Here is a 22603-nt window from a genome sequence, read left to right on the forward strand (position 1 = left end):
CCGTCCTGGAGGAATTGCAGGATATGTCTAATGGAGGCAGAAGTAGGTTCTATTCGATGTCTAAGACACCAGCGATGGAATGATGACCATGTGGCCTCGTAAATACGCGTTGTGGATGGGCGTCTAGAAGCCAGAAGGGTGGAGATGACCCCCATGGAATGCTTTTCTTTCCTTAGTATCTCCCTGTCAAGTGCCAGACGGCTAGTTGGTAACATTGAGGTTCTGGGTGGAGAATGGCTCCTTGGCGTAGGGAAATCTGATCCGGTGGAATTCGCCAAGGTGGATTGACGGACAGGCTCACCAGATCCGCAAACCAACTCCGTCGAGGCCAGTAAGGGGCTATGAGGAGAACTTCTGCCTTCTGTTCCAAGATCTTTCGTATGACCCTTGGCAGAAGGGGAGTCGGGGGGAAGGCATAAAGAAGGCCCCGGGGCCACTGACATCGTAGAGCATCTGTTCCTTCTGCTCCTGGGGTTTGGAACCTGGAGAAGAACCTTGGAAGTTGTTTGTTGGTCGGGCTGGCAAAGAGGTCTACTATGGGTTGCCCGAATTTGATCGTGATTGTGAGAAACAGATCCGGATGCAGTTGCCACTCTGATTGATCGATGGTCGTCCTGCTCAGCCAATCCGCTTGTGTGTTGGCGACTCCGGATATGTGGGCTGCCTGTAGTGAGAGAAGATGTTTTTCTGCCCACAGGCCTATGGCTGCAGCCTCTTTCATCAATATGCGGGATCGGGTGCCTCCTTGACGGTTCACATGGGCCTTTGTGGTAGTGTTGTCCGTCAGCAGTAGCACATGATGGTTTGATAGCTGCGCTTGGAAGTACCTGAGAGCTAGATGAGCAGCTCTCATTTCCAACCAGTTGATGTCGTTCTTGAGGTCGTTGGGGGACCAACGACCCTGAGTTACCTGGTCTGATAGGTGGGCACCCCAGCCGTAGAGGCTTGCATCCGTGGTGAGGACGAGACGGCAATGTTCCTGGAATGAGCAGCCCTTTGTCAGGGCTGGAGACAGCCACCACTGTAGAGACTTTCTGACCTTTGGGGGCAGAGGAATTCTGATATCGGTATGGCTGTTGCCTGTTCTTTGGTGTGGGAGAAGTAGCCATTGTAGGGGTCGTGAGTGAAGACGTGCCCAGGGCACGATCGACAGACAAGAGACCATCTTTCCCAATAACTGTGAGAGCAGTGAAAGTGGAACCCTCTTGAGTGCCTTTACCTTTTTTGTCGTGTCTCTCATGTTGAGGAGACGGTCTCGGGAAAGAAACACCTGGCAGGATCTGGTGTTGATTCTTGCTCCCAGATGGACAATTTCGGTCGTAGGCACTAGATGGCTCTTTGCTTTGTTGACCGAAAAGCCGTGATCCTGTAGAGATTGAATTGTTACCTGTAAGTCCCGTAACGCCTGCTGGGCGGAAGACGACAGAATCAATATATCGTCCAGGTAACATTGCATTCTTACTGGAATTGTGCGAAGGTGGGCCGCCACAGCATCCAGAATCTTGGTGAAGGTACGAGGCGGAAGATAGACGGAAGGGATGGGCCCGGTATAGAAAATGGGCTCCGGCATAACTGAACCTGAGAAAGCGTCTGTGGGCTGGTCTGATGGGTACATGTAGATAGGCCTCCTTGAGGTCGATGGATGTTAGATAGTCCCCTCTTCTGATGCTTCCTAAGATTGAATTGAGGGAGTGCATCTTGAATCTGCGATATTTGATGTGAAGGTTCAGTTGCTTCAGGTCTAAGATGGCTCTGGTGCCGCCTGGTTTTTTTGTCCACTAGGGAAAGAATTGAATAGAAGCCGGTCCCCTGGTGAGGCGTGGGAACCGGTTCTATGGCACTGATGGACAACAGGTGTTGAATCTCGTCTTCCATTTGAGCCCTCTTGGTGGGTTCTTTGGGAATCTGGCATTGGATGAATCTCCTCGGAGGATTTGAATTGAATTCGAGGGAGAGACCAAGGGTGATGGTTTGCAGTACCCAGGCATCGGTTGTCGTGTGGGACCAGGTAGGGATGAACTTGGTGAGACAACCGCCGATGGGATCCTGGCGGGATAGTCATTTGTTCCTGCGATAAGGTCGGAAGCGGATCCACGGTAGGGACGTCTGGTCTGGGATTGCCTGGTCCTGTCACGAAAGGACTGTCTGTCCTGAAACCTGTCAGGGGAGGTTGGAAGGAGCGTTGATAGGCGAGTTGGAACCCGGGATCCTGGGTGCGAAAAGGCTGTCTGCGGTAAGGAAGAGAAGGGCGTCTATCTGAGCGTCTAGAGACATAGGGAAGGATCTTACGTTTGTCTTTTCCTCAACTAAAATAGGGTCTAGGGCTTCACCAAAGAGATCCACCCTTAAATGGGGCAGCCGCTAACCGCCATTTGGTCTTCATGTCGGCTTGCCATTGTCTGAGCCATAACAGCCTCCTGGAGGTGATGCTGGAGGCAAGGGCTCGGGATGCAAATTTTGCAGAATTAAGGGTGGCATCTGCAGTGTATTCTGCAGCCGCTATCTATTTATTTATGTCCTGATGTAATCTGGAGTCATCCTGAGAATCCTCTCCTGCATTTGTCTGAGCCATATCAAAGAGGTTCTAGCAAAGAATGAGGCTGCTGTGGCAGATCTGATAGCCCAGGCAGCCGCTTGATGGGTTTTGCGGGTGGAGAGTTCCGCTCTGCGGTCCTCCGTTCGGAGACCTTCTGCTGCATCTGAAGGTATAATGTTGGAGGAAGAAGCCAAGGTGGCAATTGGGGTGTCTACGGTAGGAATCTTGAGGAGGTCCTCAAGATCTTGATCCGTCGTGTACATCTTTTTGTCTGAGCCACTAGGAGTAGGAATGGCACCAGGGTGACCCCATTGACGTTGGATGGTGTCCAAGAAGAGCTTGGGTGAAGGAATTACCCGTTGCTCTGAGACTGGTTCAGTAAAGAGGAATTTGTTGGGGTCTGACGGATCTGAAGCTCCCTCAGATTGGCGTAAGACAACCCCCATGTTGGCTGTAACTTTTGCCTTGTGTAGTAATGTGTAGAAAAGCTCATGTCGAAAAAGGCCGGTGGGAGCAGGTTTGTCTGGGGCAGACTCTTCGTCTTCAGACAGATTATACTCTGCTATGTCTTCCTCCCCCAAAAAGGAGTCCTCACTATGGTGTGAAGGGGTTGGAGAGCATGTGCGCAGCGCGCATAGTCTGGGTGGGTGGCTATCAGAATGGGGTCTTTGGTCAGAGCTGCCCGAAGGAGATGGAGCTGGGAAACCTCTCTGAGTGAAGGCATTGTCAATGCCTTGAGAAATGGTTTGCATGATAAGATGACGTATATCCTGAGAAATGGCAGGATTACTGTCCTCTCTGTGGGAGACTCCCGCTGCTGTGGGAGTGAAGGTGGCAGAAGGTGCCTGATGTGGGGGCTCAGGCATGGCTCTAGAAGAATCTCCAAAAACTGTACAAATTGTTTTCTGGTTTTCTCCTGAACCACTAGGGATAGTGGGAGACCATCCAGGCTGATTTAATAAAGGAGAACCTTCAGTTAGTGGAACAGAAATTTCCCTGCCTTCCTCTGCTAATCTTTTTTTTTGCTTTATCAAATTGCCTATCCAAGGCCCGTTGTCTTCTGGAGGCATCTCTCTCTGCAGCAGCAGAGGTTTGGAGAGAAGTAGAAGACTTAGATTTGGTGGCAGATTTGATTTGGATCTGCTCTTGTGAGGGGGAGGAGCCACGCTAGTAAGGTGTCCTTGGGAGGGCGAGGCAGAAGCCCGGGAAGGAGATCTGCTGCGATCCGCCATCTTGGAAATGAGGCCTAGTGGTTATCAGAGGCCTTGGAATATATGCCCAAATAATATAGTGGCTCTGATCTGAGAATCCTGGAATAAGATCAAACAATAAGGGCCAGTTAGCACCAAGCTGACACCACAGCTGGATTCAAAGCATTCAAAGGCTGCATGGGGGGTTGCTTTTTTTGGGGGGGTCCCCAAATGGCGCGAAGCAGGCACCACTGCTCCTATAGCGCCCTTTTTACTGCAGCGTTGGCAGGGGGAACTAGCCTCCGACACCACGGATCTTTTTCTTCACCCCTGCAGGCGCGAAGCCGACACCACGGCTTCTCCTGCGCTCCGCTGGCCTCCACTTACAGTTTGGTGAGGTCCGTTCCTCAATCCGGCGATTCCACGAGGCTTGAGAGGCTTGGAGTGTGAAAAAATGGCCGCTGGCCTTGGGGCGGCTCAGCTGAGCGGCGCTGGGCTGCGCGCGAAGCGCGAGCCTCTTTCCTTGCCGCTCCGGCTCCCAGCAATCAAGAAAAAACAATTGGGCACTTTAAAACTTTTTTTAAGAATTTTTCCTAATTTATTGAAGTCCTATGAGCTGATAAAAGAGTCAAAAGCAATGGAGCTAAAGGAGGTAGTCTCTCTATGGCCGACTGAGTTAATAAACTGGAGCTAAACAGGAAGAGGAGGTGTGTTTAAACAAATTCAACTCAGTCTCAGGCCAATCAGATGAAGTTAACAACCCATTGCTTTGGACTCTCTTAGCAGCGTACAAGAGAACAGAAAAGGCTCAGCCCCATTCTCTGGTGATATCATCACATCATCAGATATGCCCCTTGCAGCTCTTGAATAGGAATAAAATACTTCTCTAGCCAAATGGTTCTTGACAAGCAACAGATTCTTCATAGATCAGGGCATGGGAGAAAATTGCTCACTTTTTAATTAAATTGACAGCCTGCACTTCTTAAACCAAGACATGAACTAAAATTCAACTCTCCTTTGGCCTCTGTCTGACACAATTATAAAAATTAAAATGCAACTCCAAAAAAACCCCATACCCAAATCCTGCCCTCTTCCTCATATTAGCACATTGTCTCCAAACTATGTTAAAGAGTCAAGGAAGTGGCTTTTAAAAACGATATCTTAAACAAAATTGGGTAAAAAACTGTGAAGGTTACATAAAAGGTATGCTGACTTATAGAAACAAAAAAGTCAAAATGAGACGGCTTAAAAAAAGAGGAATTGGAAAAATAAGAAACTGAAAATATATTTTCCTTACACGTAAGGAAGAACAAAGCTGGAAATTCCTTCCACAATTGACTGGAGAAGGATGTTCCTTCTGAGTCATAGGGTAAGTTCATGCAGATTGTACAAGTGCATAGCACAGACTTAAGATGGTTAAAAAAAAAAACACAATTTTTTTAAACAGAGCTGTACTGTTAAAATGTATTTTTTATCACCAATAATAGGCATTCATTGCAGTGTTGCTGTATAGCGGACAAGTATATGACCCAGGGTGACTTCATTGTTAATGTTGTCTCAGGTATGTATTTTTATGTGAAAACATTGAAAGATAAATGATCTTAATGAAAACATATTTGAGGGTGGAGAAAAAAAATCCCAGGTACTATTTTCATGTACTCTTATGAATATGCCATTTCCATTGATCAACTATGCCAAACCTGATTCTAATTGGGTTTCTAAGGTAAAAACAAAATACAGTAGATCTTTGGTAGTCTAATCTTACAGAACGAATGGCAAAAATCATAACATAAAGAGTACAAACTTGTATGAATATCCGACAAGTTGCATATATTGTAAATGCTAAATACGATTCGGGTAAAATGTTCATACTTTTTAAGCATTTAATTTTTGTTATTTAGTTATCTGCAGCAAAAGTCACATATCTTTCAATATCCACATAAGAATTATATTTGTGGGGGAGGGGGGAGACAAATGGAAATTTTCTTCCATGTACAATATGTGAGTGAATCATGTGGATTACAACATTGTTAAAAACACACTATTATTCCTTCTTTCAGCAGACTGTTTTGTTTAAGATGATTTTATTTGTAGCGTATGACTAAATTCTACTTTGGCAAAAAATCTAAAACTAGTCAATAAGATGCAGATTGCTTGAACAAGCTGTAGTATTTTGAAGTTGCTGCCGATTGATGTTTTAAGTTAAAAAGGAAATTGTGGTTAAACTGTAACATAGGTATTTTTAGGGAGGGCACTGGGTTAACAGAAATCAGGAGACTCTTTGCTCTGGCAGATAATGAAGACTGATCCTTTTTAAACTTTGACTTGGCATCTTACAAGGCAAAATTCTAAGATGAGAAGAAATATGAGAATATGTGGCATCACTTCTGTAGACTTGGAACATTTCAAACAACAAGGAACATCTCTTAGGCCATAACTAGCAATTTGATTTTTGAAGTGGGGCCCAATTAAATGTACTCCTGGAAATAGTCTTTGGATGGGATCTAATTGATCAATAGACTTTGGGCCAAAAAGGAATCCTTCGATCTTCCTTGTTGAATTTACTAAAGATTTTGGAAATGTGGTCCTTTTTCCTGCACTGCATGTTTGGGATTTTGACCTACATTATTTGCAACTATTTCTACAAGTATCTTGCTATGATGCATTTGCTCTTTGATTGATGGCCGATACAGATCGGATTATGGAAGCTCTTGAAAGGGTGGACTCAGAGAGTATAACCAACTTTCATTTAGTTTCTTTGTTCTACAATAATGATAGCAGCCAAGAATAGGGGAAAAATTGAAAAGATAGGCAACTTTCTGTAACATTTTCAATGGAGTGAATTCATTATTGCATTTATATTTGAATTAAGAAAAGCAATATTCAAGGACTTTGGTGATCCAAAACCAGAGCATTATGCCATTTTCCTTCTTGCTTAAAAGTCTGTGCTGACCAATTGGCCCCCATCTTTACAATAAATCACTAGAGATGTGCTATGTTCCTTCTTGCTTCAAACGCTCTACTATCATCTCAGTGCCGAAGAAGCCCACCATCAAGGAACTAAATGACTACAGACCAGTTGCTCTAACATCTATAGTCATGAAAATCTTTGAAAGGCTAGTGCTGTCCCACTTGAAAACCATCACGGATCTGCTGTTAGACCTCTTGCAATTTGCATACCGAGCAAAAAGTTCAACAGATGATGCTATTAATATGACTGCACTACATCCTACAACATCTTAAATCTCCAAAGACCTATGCAAGGGTCCTCTTTATAGACTTTAGTTCAACATTTAATACCATCATTCCAGACACTCTTCTAACTAAGCTAAACCAGCTACAGGTACCTGAACAGACTTGTAAGTGGATCACAAGCTTCCTAACAAACAGGAAGCAGCAGGTGAAGCTAAGCAGAATCACATCAGATACCTGTACAATTAGCACAGCCCCCCGCCTTCCAAGGCTGTGTGCTCTCCCCATTTCTCTTCTCACTGTATACCAATGACTGCATCTCCAACAATCCATCTGTCAAACTACTGAAGTTCGCAGATGACACAACAGTGATCGGTCTCATTCGAGACAATGATGAATATGCATACAGATGGGAGGTTTAACGACTAACCTCGTGGTGCGACCAGAACAATCTGGAACTGAACACATTCAAAACCGTAGAAATGGTGGTAGACTTTAGGAGAAACCCTTCCATACTTCCACACTCACAATACTAGACAACACAGTATCAAAAGTAGAAACCTTCAAATTTCTAGGTTCTACCATATCGCAAGATCTAAAATGGACAGCTAACATCAAAAACGTCATCAAAAAAGACAATAAAGAATGTTCTTTCTGCGCCAACTCAGAAAGTTCAAACTGCCCAAGGAACTGCTGATCCAGTTCTACAGAGGAATTATTGAGTCTGTCATCTGCACCTGTATAACTGTCTGGTTTAGTCCTGCAACCCAACAAGACAGACATAGACTTCAGAGGATAATTAGAACTGCAGAAAAAACAATTGCTACCATTGAGGATCTGTATACTGCACAAATCAAAAAGAGGGCTATGAAAATATTTACAGACCCCTCACATCCTAGAAATAAACTTTTTCAACTCCTACCCTCAAAACGACATTATAGAGCACTGCACACCAGACAACTAGATACAAAAAGTTTTCCCCCGAACGCCGAATGCTAAACAATTCCCTCAACACTGTCAAACTATTTACTAAATCTGCACTACTATTAATCTTCTCATCGTTCCCATCACCCATCTCCTTCCACTTTTGACTGTAACTTTGTTGCTTGTATCCTTACGATGTATACTGATATTGTTTCCTGATTGCTTATTTGTAGCCGGTGACTATCATTAAGTGTTGTAAGTGTTTTACCTTGATGAAGGTATCTTTTCTTTTATATGCACCAAGACAAATTCCTTGTGTGTCCAATCACACTTGGCCAATAAAAATTCAATTCAGTTCAATTCTATTTTTATGTCATTTTATGTCATTAAAATTTTTTACAGATTTTATAAGTAAAAAGAGTTTCCATATAGGAAATAACTTCACTGAGCACAATTATCTCTTACATTATTTCTGTCATGGGATTTAAGTCAGCAAATTTCCCAAGCTCCCATAAGTTTCTTTCCTATTGTTGTTGCTGTAACCTCCAAAACCGATCTTGGAATCTATGGACTATTATATGTAAAAATTAGAGGAACAATAATTTGTCATAGCATTTCCAAAAGGCATTGCTTTCATTTTAATAATTATATAAATCAATTCAGCATGCTTGATATACCCCAGCTAAATTAATTTCAAAAATATTGTTTCAAGATAACATTTAGCACTCAAGTACAGGCAGATTCCTTTATAATAACAAATGAATATCCTGTTGTGTTATTCACAATTAAGCTTTCAAATCTAGTACTGAAGTATAACTTCCAGAATTTCCAGGCAATGTGGCTTGTGGCGTATTGGTTAGTTAAAGTCCAAGATACATGGAGGTTGACAGATTGGGGGTGTCAGCTAGTCTAAACAGTAACTAAAAGTATTTAATGATTGGCTGCTTAGTCCTGTGAATATCTACTCAAAAATAAGCCACATAGAGTTCAGTGAGTCTTACTTCCAGATAGTGTCAGTAAGTATACCTAAATGTACAGTCTCAAGTTTGCTTATTTATTGACATGTCTAAGTATGTAGTCTCTTCTATTGATTTTAGACAGCTTCTATCCCAAACCCAGCACATGTAAAATTAAAATAGAAACACATCACAAATAAAACCATCAACAAAAAAACAATCAAAATCTTCGTTTGAGTATCTGTTACTGATCCTGGTATGTCCTCAGTTTTGAAGGTGCTTTGAAAAAAGACTGTCTTCCCAATCTTTATAAATGGCAGTAGGAAAGGAGCAATTCTAACTTTGTTAGTCTATAGATTTCAAAGTGATGGAACTACAACTGAGAATGCTTTTTTCTGGGCTCCTCTGGATAACACCTTGAGGTAAGGGGTAGGAAACCCACATCAAATTCTTTTAGCTCATATAGATTTAACAGTTGGGTTTTAGGTCAGCATTTAATATAGGCACATATTGGTTATGCTTGTTGATGACCTATAGCAGAGCTAGGATAGCAATAGCACTTAGACTTACCATATACCACTTCACAGTGCTTTACAGCCCTCTCTAAGTGGTTTAGAGTCAGCATATTGTCCCCAACAATCTGGGTCCTCATTTTACCAACCTCAGAAGGATGGAAGGCTGTGTCAAGCTTGAGCCTGGTGAGACTTGAACTGTCAAATTGTAGGCAGATGGTAGTCAGCAGTAATCTGCAGTACTGCATTCTAACTACTGCACCATCGTGGCTCATAGGATGATGGTATTAAATTCATTCTCATGCGCCTTGATCTCTTATTCACTTTCAATACTGTCAATCATAGTATTTTATGGGACTGGCTTCAGGAAGTGGTGATCCTATTTGAGAATGGTTCTCTTTTCTCAGCAGCTGGTTCAATTGGTGTTGATTTGTAGAGAGAGACTGCTCTCACAACCCCTCATTAGACGGTCGGCCACAGGATTTGTGGGCCTCTATCTTCTTGTTTCAAATCCACATGAAATCACTGGGTCAGGTCATTCACTGGTTTGGGGTACCATTAATATGCTGATCGTATCTGGTTATATATCTTGACCCCTAGACAGTTAAGCAATGTGGCTAAAGTCTTAACAGCTTAACTGAAGCTGTCCAGGTCTGGATCAGGTTAATAAAAAATCTTACAATAAAATAGGACTAGTTCATCTGGGTGTGCTTCCTGTATTAAACAAATTTGCACAACCACCCAACTCAAAATACGATGACACTACGCTACTGTTAACCCTAAGTGGGTGAGATTTGTGTACAAATTGGAGGTCCACTTGGACTCTCAACTCCTGCTCAACAAACTGGTGGCAGCTGTGGCCAAGAAGACCTTTCCATAGATGCATCTGCTGCAATAGTTGTACCTTTTCCTGCACAAGGAGACCCTTCAGATAGTCACCCATGCTCTAGTCATCGCACGATTGGATTGTAATGCAGTCTACATAGGGTTGCCAACTTCCATTCAAGTTACAGCTGGTCCAAAATATACAGCAAGTGCAGTGATTGGGTGTCATGTTTTACTTGTGGGATCCTGCTGCTTTGTGATTTGCACTGTTTGTCTTTTGGCTTCTGGGTGCAATTCAAGGTTATAACTTTTAAGACTTTTCAAGGCATAGGACCTGCTATCTGAGGAATTGCCTATCTTCAGTTGCCTTTGACCAACAGACAGGATTTGTTTTAGGTCCCATCAATTAAAGAACATCATCTTGTGTGATCCAGGAAGCATGGCTATTATGTTGAAATCCCTACTCTCTAGAACAGTGGTTCCCAACCAGTGTGCCGCGGCACTAAGGGGTGCCGTGAGATCTTTTGAGGGTGCCGGGAACTTTTGAGCTACGGAGATTTTAAATATCTATTTCCTTATAAGGGTGCCGGGAACTTTTGAAAGGCTTTCCAAGGGTGCCTCAAACAAGAAAAGGTTGTGCCTCAAACAAGAAAAGGTTGGGAACCACTGCTCTAGAATGATCTCTTCAGATTCCTGTGGTTTCTACTCTTATGTCATTCAGGAAATTGTTGAAGACATGGTTGTTCTCCCAGCTAGACTAACTGAGGTGCCCTCCTTTTATTTTGTTTATTTTGGTATTTTCCTCTTCTAGTTGACTGTACTTTTATATGTTAGTTTTTAATTGTATGCCACCCAGAGTCATTTAGGAGTTGGACAACCAACCAACCAACCCACCCACCCAGATAAAATAGGACTAGTTCAACTCAGATATGGAGACACTATTCTACTGTTAACCCCCAGTGGGTGAGATTTATGTACAAATAGGATAAATGATTTTAGAGCTAATGACCAGGACCTTAACTGCAGCATCCAAACATAACTGGAGAGGGTGAAAGCAGCTCCCACATTATCTGTGTTATTCTGTTAGGCTGGTTTCTATTAGCCCAGGGGTCTCCAACCTTTTGGACTTCAGGGACCTCCGAATTCATAATTTTAAATCTCATGGACCACTAATATGATCTGCTTAATGACCGGCTGGGTGGGTGTGGCTAGGTGGTCATGTAATTGGGTGGACATGACCAACTTGATGTCACTCACGTCGAGGGGCGCCTCACCGGCCTCTACTCACCCCTCCCCTCCTACCCACTCCTCCTCTGCCTGCCCGAGCTCCTTAGGGCCCCAACAGGAAGCGGTTGTTGGAGCTAAGCAGCCACCATGAAAAAGAGTTGGCAAAACAGCTGGCTCAGTTCAAATTGGATCTGACCGAGAAGGAAGCTCAGCAGAAGCACCTCACTGAGGACTAGGAGCATAGGCTTTCCAAACAGAGGGAAGACCTGCGGGAGTGCAAGGCCAGGTACCGGTGCCTGGAGGCTCATCAGGCTGAGATGGTCAGCCAGTTCCAGGCCAAGATGCAGTCCCACTGGAATAAGGTCCTCCGGCTCTTCACCAGCAGCAGCACTTCCCTCCAGCCTTCGCCCAAAGCTCTGCACCAGGGGGCTGAAGCAGACGCCAACCCACACAAAAAGACCCTGAAGTGGGAGACTCTCTGCAGCAATACAAGCGTTCATTGCACATATCTGGTCCAGGGGCTGTAGTTTGAGGACCCCTGATTTAGTGCAATATAAAAAATTCAAATAATTTTTCTGGGGACCACCAAAATTTTCTTGCGGACCACCAGTGGTCCACGGACCACCAGTTGGTGACCGCTTTATTAGCCAGCAAGTAGGCACTGCATGTGCTAGTGATAGCTTCCAGATTGTCTTCAGGACCAATCCCATGAAAAGTGAACTGCAGTAATCCAAATCTATCACTAATTTGGCATACAGGAATTGATACAAGAACAAATAATTTCAAAGTACTCTGGAGAAAGTGTAACGATTCTAAATGGCTAAATTTTTGTCCACTAATACATAGAACGAATAATCTTTTCTGTTTAAAAACATAATCTATATAAATATTTCTGAAAACCATATTTCTGAAATCTATATAAATATTTCTGAGAACCAAAATTCACTCAGCACTCATTTAGAGACTGCCTTGTTATTAAAATTATGACTGAATTTGACAACATAATCTGACAATTCATACAAAATACCTTCTCTTCTTTGAAAGAAGAGGCATTTTGAAATGAGGGATGACAGTATTCTACCCTGACAGGCATTAATTCAATGGATTTCTGTTTGAAATCTTAAATGAGGCAAAATTATGTCTTGCATCCAACACCAATTGAATTAGAATGTTTAGCAACCATCCTTTAGTTTGTGGGAATTTTCAAGCAAGGAATCAGAAGCAGCTTATTAAGATACTATCTGTGAAGAGGTTCTAAGAAAATATTCTTTCAAGAGAAAAAAGAAGGCCATTTGATAGTCATCAGGAGGGCTTTTTTTTTTTTAAATGATACTGTGAAATGGGGCTGGCTTAGTGCCATTTTGTAGGCCATTTCCAGCTGCAGACCATCTGACTATTTTTTAACTTACGTAGGAGGCTGTAAAGGTTATGAGAAAGACATGGACCCTTAAGCCACACTTCCTTATCGTGTCTTCAGATTGTAAAGGGCAGCCCTGCAGATAAATTCAGCGAAGCTTACACAAAAATGGAAATAAAAATAGCAACAATATAAATAAATCCAATGTATTGAATTTTTATGACAGTGAAACAGTTATCCCACAAGACTACACAGTTTGAAAACATTATAACAATTGTCTAAGAACAACCAGCTTTTCTCAATCACTGTCATAAATAATGGTGGCCTATAAAGCTTATTGCCTAAAATATATGATAAGTGAAAGCTTTGCAAAAAGCAGATTGATGGAAGGATGTAATCAAAGCAGAGGAAAAGAATAAAACAGAACGATGTTACATGCTATAAGAGGTATCATTACAACTTATTCGATACACTTATCAATCCACGCAACTGACGAATATAAACATGCAAGTAGTTATTCAAATGAGCTCTTAAACATCTATTAAACATCTATCCATGGCATAGGACCGGGTTATTTACGGGACTGCCTGCTAACACCAACAGCCTCCCATCGACCTGTGTGCTCCCATAGGGAGGGCCTCCTCAGAGTGCCGTCAGTCAAACAATGTCGCCTGGCGACCCCTAGGGGGAGGGCCTTCTCTGTGGGGGCACCTGCCCTCTGGAATGAGCTCCCTCCAGGGATACGACAACTCCCTGACCTCCGGACCTTCTGTCGCGAGCTGAAGACTTTTTGTTTTCCTGCGCAGGGCTGGCTTAAAGTAATTTTAATAGGGGCTTATTATGGTTTTATTATAGTTTTAAAATTTTGTTTCGGCCTAATTGAATCAAATTTTTAAAATCGTTGTAATTTTTGTGCTATTGTGTTTTTATTCTGTCTGTAAACTGCCCTGAGTCCTTCGGGAGAAGGGCGGTATATAAATCCAATTAATAATAAATAAATAAATAAATAAATAAATATTCTAAAGGATAATTTTGTTTCGTGGACAGGTTGCTGGGGAGGTTGCATGCAACTACATGTTTACTGGACCCGTGTCCTTCCTGGCTAGTGCTGGCTGCTCAGGAAGTGACACGAGGCTGGCTCCAGGGGATTATAAATGCTTCTTTGGTTGAAGGGGTTTTCCCCGCCGCCTTGAAAGAGGCGGTGGTGAGACCTCTCCTGAAGAAGCCTTCCCTGGACCCAGCTATTTTGGGAAACTACCGTCCAGTCTCCAACCTTCGCTTTGTGGCGAAGGTTGTAGAGAGTGTGGTTGCGTGGCAGCTCCCCCGGCACCTGGAGGAAGCTGTCTATCTAGACCCGTTCCAGTCCGGCTTCCGACCCGGTTACAGCACGGAGACGGCTTTGGTCGCGTTGGTGGATGACCTCTGGAGGGCCAGGGACAGGGGTTGTTCCTCTGCCTTGGTCCTATTAGATCTCTCAGCGGCTTTTGATACCATCGACCATGGTATCCTGCTGCGCCGGTTGGAGGGATTGGGAGTGGGAGGCACCGTTTATCGGTGGTTCTCCTCCTATCTCTCTGACCGGTCGCAGACGGTGTTGACAGGGGGGCAGAGGTCGTCCTCGAGGCGCCTCACTTGTGGGGTGCCTCAGGGGTCGATTCTCTCGCCTACCCTGTTCAACATCTATATGAAGCCGCTGGGTGAGGTCATCAGTGGTTTCGGGGTGAGTTATCATCTGTACGCTGATGATACTCAGCTGTACTTTTCCACCCCGGACCACCCCAACGAAGCGGTCAAAGTGCTGTCCCGGTGCCTGGAAGCTGTCTATCTAGACCCGTTCCAGTCCGGCTTCCGACCCGGTTACAGCACGGAGACGGCTTTGGTCGCGTTGGTGGATGACCTCTGGAGGGCCAGGGACAGGGGTTGCTCCTCTGCCTTGTCCTATTAGACCTCTCAGCGGCTTTTGATACCATCGACCATGGTATCCTGCTGCGCCGGTTGGAGGGATTGGGAGTGGGGGGCACCGTGTATCGGTGGTTCTCCTCCTATCTCTCTGACCGGTCGCAGACGGTGTTGACAGGGGGGCAGAGGTCGTCCTCGAGGCGCCTCACGTGTGGGGTGCCTCAGGGGTCGATTCTCTCGCCTACCCTGTTCAACATCTATATGAAGCCGCTGGGTGAGGTCATCAGTGGTTTCGGGGTGAGTTATCATCTGTACGCTGATGATACTCAGCTGTACTTTTCCACCCCGGACCACCCCAACGAAGCGGTCAAAGTGCTGTCCCGGTGCCTGGAAGCTGTACGGGTCTGGATGGGGAGAAACAGACTCAAGCTCAATCCCTCCAAGACGGAGTGGCTGTGGATGCCGGCACCCTGGTACAGTCAGCTGCATCCGCAGCTGACTGTTGGGGGCGAGTTAGTGGCCCCAAAGGAGGTGGTTCGCAACTTGGGCATCCTCCTGGATGGACGGCTGTCCTTTGATGAACATCTGGCGGCCGTCTCCAGGAGGGCCTTTTACCAAGTCCGCTTGGTCCGCCAGTTGCGTCCCTTCCTTGACCGGGATGCCTTTTGCACAGTCACTCACGTTCTGGTTACGTCTCGGTTGGATTACTGCAATGCTCTCTACATGGGGCTGCCCTTGAGGTGCACCCGGAGGCTGCAGTTAGTCCAGAATGCGGCTGCGTGAGTAGTAATGGGAGCCGCTCGTGGCTCCCACGTAACACCACTGTTCCGTAGTCTGCACTGGCTTCCTGTGGTCTTTCGGGTGCGCTTCAAGATTTTGGTTACCACCTTTAAAGCGCTCCATGGCTTAGGACCCGGGTACTTACGAGACCGCCTGCTGTTACCCTATGCCTCCCACCGACCCGTATGCTCTCATAGAGAGGGTCTCCTCAGGGTGCCGTCCGCCAAACAGTGTCGGCTGGCGGCCCCCAGGGGTAGGGCCTTCTCTGTGGGAGCATCGACGCTCTGGAATGAACTCCTCCCGGCCTACGTCAAGTGCCTGATCTTCGGACCTTCCGTCGTGAGCTAAAAACATACTTATTTATTCAAGCGGGACTGGCATAATAGTTTGATTTTAAATTGGGGTTTTATTAATATTCTTAAATATTTTAAATTTAATTTTAATTATTAGCCTTTTTTGTAATTTTGCTATGTTTTAATTTGTTTTAATTGTACATATTTTGCATTTTATCTCCAGCTGTACACCGCCCTGAGTCCTTCGGGAGAAGGGCGGTATAAAAATTTAATAAATAATAATAATAATAATAATAATAATAGTATTAGTCAGCTGATATCCCCATCCTTAAAATGTCAGCATAATGCAAATTATTTTCTTTTCATGGACACAACTTTGGGAAAAAAATTAAATAATATCCTGTGGAAAAAATGTAATAGGAGACCTTATGAAGTTTCACACACCACATTACAATCAATTTCCCTAAACAGGAAGGCAAGAGCCCAGAAAAAAGTAAATTCAAATCCTCTAGATTTAATATTATTCCAAAAAATATTCCCAATTCATCTCAATGACCTCACTCATACATGCAGTCTTTTGCTATACAAAGTGATTGGCAGGGCTGAAATACAATTTGAAGATTCATCTTTCCATTTCCTAAAGGGAGAATATAGATATATAGATAATATAGAGGTTTTTCCCCCAAAGAATAATTCAAGTCTATTATACACACTTCCAGCTTCAGTTTATAGTCATGCTTGCAAAGGTTTTTGGGGCATACAGATCTTGTAGCACCCATTGCTTTCTACCTGGCTTTTCCAGATATGCGCAGCTGGAGTAGATGATACACACAGCCCTGGCGAACAGCTGGGAAATAATTAGGAACACACTAAAATCACTTTCAAATGATCACTGAGGCACGTCATGTTCTTTTGGGATACACAGAGTTCAAACAAATTTAAATGGCAGCAAAATTTTACTAATTACACTACAAGCACACTTGCGGCCCGGGGGCCGGATGTGTCACGCGTTGGGCATGGGCTTGGCCAGCCCATACCCAGTTTAGCGAAGGGGAAAAAAAAGTCCTGATATGTCATATGATACCACTGTGATGATGTGAGTTTGACACCCCTGACCTAGACAGAAACTGTCAAATCAGGATCCAGGATGATTAAAAGATTGGATGGTCATGGCAGCTTCATCCTAGTCATCCATCCATCCATCCATCCATCCATCCATCCTCTACAAACACACACAAATATGTAATACATTATATTATTTTGATTCAATGGTATTTATACAGTATTGACTAGAATTTATTTACACTTTAAATTATATTAGAACTTTAAAAATAAAAACTCAACTATGGCCTTAATTTTAATATTTTCATAAACTGCCCACTAATGATTGAATTTTAGCTTTTTTCAATCATCAAATCTTAGCCTATGCTTTTAAGTCTTTAAAAGTTAGTGAATTGTTCTGTAGTCTGAAAAAGTTCAAAGCCTTTATTAAATAGAATACTGAATAAATACTGTGGCTAAATATAAATGTATCTGCAAAAATACCATATATAATTCTTCCCAAAAGGAAATCTTACCATAAACTTAATATTACAATACTGTGTTTTAATCTCTAGAAGGAGATCACATCAGGCAGAGCAGCATGAAAAGACTTTTTAGTATGCTTCAAAGATACAGTGACTTAACAGTTAACGAACTGGCCTAGTAAAATTGATGCTGTGAGATATTCTTAGCTTTTGAGAGAAGTACAGTGAAACCTCAAGTTAATATAACCAGATTCAGAAGACTTTGTATGCAACAAACCAGGTATCTTTCTGGACATCCCGCCTGAAATAATGGACACGACTGTTGTATCTAAAGTAGCAGATGTCAGTTTTACATCTTGTACTGTCAACACAAATTCTGCCATCACCCACAGGAGGGAAACTGCCACCAACGAAGCAATGAATTTTTGGGATTGATAGACCCAACTCCTTGAAACATGTCCATGAAACAGTCTTATCACGGTACAATAAAACTTTAATTTGCCCAAGCAGCCTGTTCTCCAAGTTTCTTTTTCATTCTCAATGAGAAAAAGGACATCTTCATCAGCAGAGGGAAGGGCAATGTTTAAGGGTCAGAGGCACCAATTTGACTAGAGATTTACTAGAGGCTTGCATGGGGGTGGGGGTGGGGGAAGAAATTAATGGAAGACAGCGGTCCCCGACCTTTGTGACTTGGCAGCCTGGTGGAGGGGCAGGGAGAGCTTAACTTGCATGAGCGACGGGCTGGTGTACATGTGCAGCTCGACTTGCATGGCCTAGATGCAAATAGGCTACAGCCTGGTAGTGGGCCGCAGATCAGGGGTTGGGGACCCCTGATGTAAGAGTATAACTGAAAAGTGTGGGGGTCAATAATGTTATGCCTTTCTTTTGAGTGGGAGTTAAGAATACATATGGAAAAAGAAGGCTTCCACTCTCATCCTTTGTAAAGATAATGTGGTGACATAATTGCAAATTTCCATAATATGACTTGTGGGCAATTTTGGAGTTCTTGGACACTTTAAGGATAAGAATAGAGGTGGTTTATCTCTCAAATATCTCCTATCCCTGTCCCCATCCTAATTTCTGAATTAAAAGATAAAAACAATTATCGCATCAAAAGCCAGCCCTTTTGTTGGTTAGGGACCACCTGTGGTTTAAAAATTGTGTGCTGAATTTTTCCGCATTTCAATAAGTCAGAATAGTTTACTTGGCAGACGATGACCAACTTTTGAAGGTATTAGTCTCTTTCTCTTTAGATCTGTTTTCCTACAATACTGAGGGCATTCATCATATGCATTTGCCATTAGGAATAATATTTACTTTGGATTTTTATTTTTAACAATTCATATTTAAATAGCAACTTTCGTTTTTCCTAAAATGCATGGAAGTGGTATCCAGTTTTATACATGTTGAAAACCAAAGAATTTCCTATGGAGTACTGTAAATTCATTATTTACTTCTGGGGTCATAAGCTGGCAAACAGCATGTGGTGCTTGGCCAGCTTTTATTTTATGGATTTATCAATTAAGCTGAAATCATTCAGTAGCCATTGCATCTGGAATGTCTCATAGAAGTTTGAATCCTGCCTTGAAGTCTGGCAAGTTAGACAATGAGCCTTTTCACGGTACAGAACATACAGTATATGCATAAACTTGTATGTATGTATGTATTATAAATTTACATAATCTCAAGGTCAGAGCACTTTACAAATAACTTTTGCACAAAGCATAGCATGCCTCAAGCAGCTGGGGTGCACAATAAAATCAGAGTATTTCCTTTCTGCAAGCATGATGCTATTTACGGAAAAGTCTTTCAAGACATGCAAAAGAGAACTTGCCCTTCCTAGAAGGCCCTTCCCTTTCCATGGACAAAGTCAGGTCTAGACATCTGGACTGACTCATTTATCCCCTCTATAAAACCTCTTCATTTAAAAGAAAGAATGGTATGCTTACAAATTACCTCAGGCATCAAATCTCCCAGAAGTGAAAATTAATAACCCCTCCCGTTAATTTCTGCAATACACAGTGACAAAATGTATATTAGTAGTGTATATAATATACTCTTCCCGCATAATGTCTGAAGACCAATGTTTTTCCTTGAGTATTCAACTGCAGTCCTCTTCCTCGATTTAAAAGAAAGGTTAGGATGCTTGCAAATTAACTCAGGCATCAAACCTCTCAGAAATGGCAATCAAGGCTCCCTATGTCATCTTCCTCAGCAGTTTAGCAGAAGATTGAATCTTGAATTAGTGCTTGTATTAATAATTAAAAAAAATAGGCATCTGTAAAATACTAAACTAAATTGTTGCGGACAACAATTTTCCATTTTCATTAGCAGAGGAGTTCTTTGGAAAAGGTGGAAAATAGATTAAAGTTACAGGAAATAAGCTTCCAATGAAATGTCAGGGAAAATCTTCCTAAATATAAGAGCAGTGGAAACAAATTGCCAAGAGAAGTGATGAGTTTTTCATCCTTCAAACCAAGTGAGATCCGGGGCAAATAAAGGAAGCACTTCATCATGCAGTGCAGAGTTGAAATTACGGAATTTCCTATCAGCAAATTGGAAGATTTTACACACACACACACACACACACACACACACACACTGAAGTGAAATTATTAGACAAACACATTATTTTAACAACTATTAGCCATGAGGATCAAATAACGATTTTGGTATTAACACCAGTATGTCTTAGAATATTACTCACATGACTGGGAACAACTGAACTTATGCCTTAAACCAGTGGTCCCCAACTTTTCCATCTTGGCTGAGGGTGCGGGGTTGGTGTGTGAGTGGCAGGCGCACAAGTGTGATCACAAGCGCCCTCTGCTCATGTGAATGGAGCTTCACGGATGATTGGAGGGAGATTGTGCTCATGTGTTAAACTCCACTTGCGTGAGCAGAGGATACTTGTGCTCACATGCGAAATTCCACTTGCATGAGCGGAGAGTGCTCGCGCGTAAAGCTCTATTTGCGTGAATGGAGCTTCATGCATGATCACATGCACCCTCCACATAAGCACCGCTGGTTCACACGAGCAGAGCTTTGTGCACAAGCGTAATGGCTCATCGCTTGTGTGAGTGGAGCTTTGCACATACATTTGCCCATCCTTCACACAGTCTGCTTTCAAACAGGCCATGGCCCAGGAGTTGGGGACCCCTGCCTTCGATGGACACAGAGGAACACAGAAGAAGATGGGTTCTTGGACTTCTATTATGTTCTTATCTTTCTGAATTAATTGTCTGGCCTAAAATAAAAAGCACTGTTTTAATAAAAAGATGATTAGACTCCCTATCTCACTAATACACCTTTCAGAAGGTGTTGCAGGGATAGTGTTTCTCTTATCTGTAGCAGTTCTCTTCTAGATTTCTACATGGAACCTCTTATCTCCCACATCTTTGATAGCTATGTAGATCTGCTGAAGAAATTTATCCATGGTTTGGGACACGTTGTCATGAATATGCTGATGACACCCAGACTGACATTTTAATTTCCATCCATACCAGATGTAATGCATCATGGACAGATTGGCACAGCTCTAATGGCTCTTGAGGGCCGAGAAATAAATCATCACATCCAACATCCCCCATGACTTGTATTCCTTATTGATTCACTTGCAGTTCTGGCAGTGCCGCAGATTTCAGAAAGTAGCATCAGTAGAACACAGAGGTAAGGGAAATGCAAACAGCGCTGTAGTATCTCCAGCAAAAAGAAAAATCATTCCCACTCACATATTTTGGAGTGGGGGAGGAGTGGGCTCTTGAATTGAATATAAGACAGTAGAGTAGAATTTCACATGTGAAACCAACCAGGACATAAAAATAATCTGACCCAATTTATCCTTCTGGGACCTCTCCTGGAGAAAATAATTTAAAATACCAGCAGTACAAAGAGTTCATGTCTACTCCCACTTGAGTCCTCAAATGAGTCAGCAAAACCACATCAAAACACTATTGGAAGCAGCTGATGGGTTGATGACAAAATACATAAAATAAGCATAAAACATCATTTTTCTTCTTTTCAACACATGTGCCATCAATGTGTTCATCCTCATCTTTATATGTATGTATGTATGTATGTATGTATGTATGTATGTATGTATGTATGTATGTCATGCCTTTAAAGAGATTTTAACAAATTATACTACTTAGTGATATTATCTTCTTGAGATACTCCTTTTAAATACTCTGCATTCTCCTAATCTACTCTACAAACATTGGTTGCTTTATTGCAATTTTTGCCCTTTATTTTTATCTCACCTAGCATGTTTCCTGTGCAAGAGAATGACTTATACAGCATTGATTTTCTAGCGATCTTACACTCTTAACATCCAAGATGGATAGTTCTATATTTATTGATTCTGCCTTCCATGTAACTCTCATAGTTAGCATTTCTATTCAAAGTAATTTAATTTTTTCTGGGTTTCATAAAATATCTATACAATATTAACGAGGATTCCCCCCTCCCCACAAGTCTGCTTCATTTTGAGATAATAGAGTTCCTTCTTCCTCCAATTCTTCAATATGCATCTGGCAAAGGGCATTGTTTTCCATGTGACAGGGCATCACAACATTCCTTGTCTTCAGAAAGAGACTGTGACAAGTAGTTGCTTCTGCTGGACCACAGCTTAGCAAAATCAGCTTCCACCACCTGTCACAAAAGGAAACACCTTATTGAAGTCCTAATTAATCACGATTCTTTTCTTTCTTTTCAAAATAACCCATACATGCATGCAAACACACAGTACATACAGTAATTAATGGCCATCACTTTTGAACCAATGATTTGAACCAACCATTTCAGCCAATGGAATGAATGTCTATCGTCTGTAAAACTAGCACTGAAAACAGTTAGTTAATTGTTTAAGATGTGGTGGTGTAAAAACCAGGAGACTGTGAGTTCTAGTCCCATGAATGAAAAACTGGTTGGATGACTTTGGGCTAGTCACTCTCACACAGCCCAACTCATTTCATTGCTGTGAGGAAACTAAGAGGAGGAAGGAGTTTTGGTATGTTTGCAACCTTGAGTTGTGTACAAAGAAAAAAAGTTTAGATGAAAACCTTACTTTTGCCAGGAAGAATTATAAGACTGAAACTTGCAGCAGGAAGTTGAACAGGAAAATGATGACTTTTAAGATGTTTTTGGGAACAGACTGAAGATTCATCCCTATATCTCATCCCTATATCTCATCTCTATATCTCATTCAGTTATCTACAGTTCTAGTTCAGTCACCAGACTTTATTCCAAGCTCCACCTCTATAGTATCCAATGTGTTTCACATGGAAAAGAAATATAAAAATTCTAATTAAAAGAGAAAAATGATTTTTAAAGTAACAGATGAAAGAATAATTACTGATAGCAGAAGAGTGTGAAGGTTAAAGACATC

General features: G+C 42.6%; 1 protein-coding gene and 1 long non-coding RNA gene across 4 annotated transcripts in view; both read right to left on the reverse strand.

Annotated features, from left to right (window-relative positions):
* RNLS (renalase, FAD dependent amine oxidase) overlaps positions 1–22603 on the reverse strand; it is a 156647-nt gene that overhangs the window by 40115 nt on the left and 93929 nt on the right. The window lies entirely within an intron of this gene.
* LOC131200886 (uncharacterized) overlaps positions 14574–22603 on the reverse strand; it is a 63296-nt gene continuing 55266 nt past the window's right edge. The window contains exon 3 of the long non-coding RNA XR_009155721.1: positions 14574–21867. This is a non-coding gene — a long non-coding RNA (uncharacterized LOC131200886). The remainder of the gene's footprint in view (positions 21868–22603) is intronic.

Source organism: Ahaetulla prasina, chromosome 6 (genome assembly GCF_028640845.1).
Source record: "Ahaetulla prasina isolate Xishuangbanna chromosome 6, ASM2864084v1, whole genome shotgun sequence".
Lineage (NCBI taxonomy): Eukaryota > Metazoa > Chordata > Lepidosauria > Squamata > Colubridae > Ahaetulla > Ahaetulla prasina.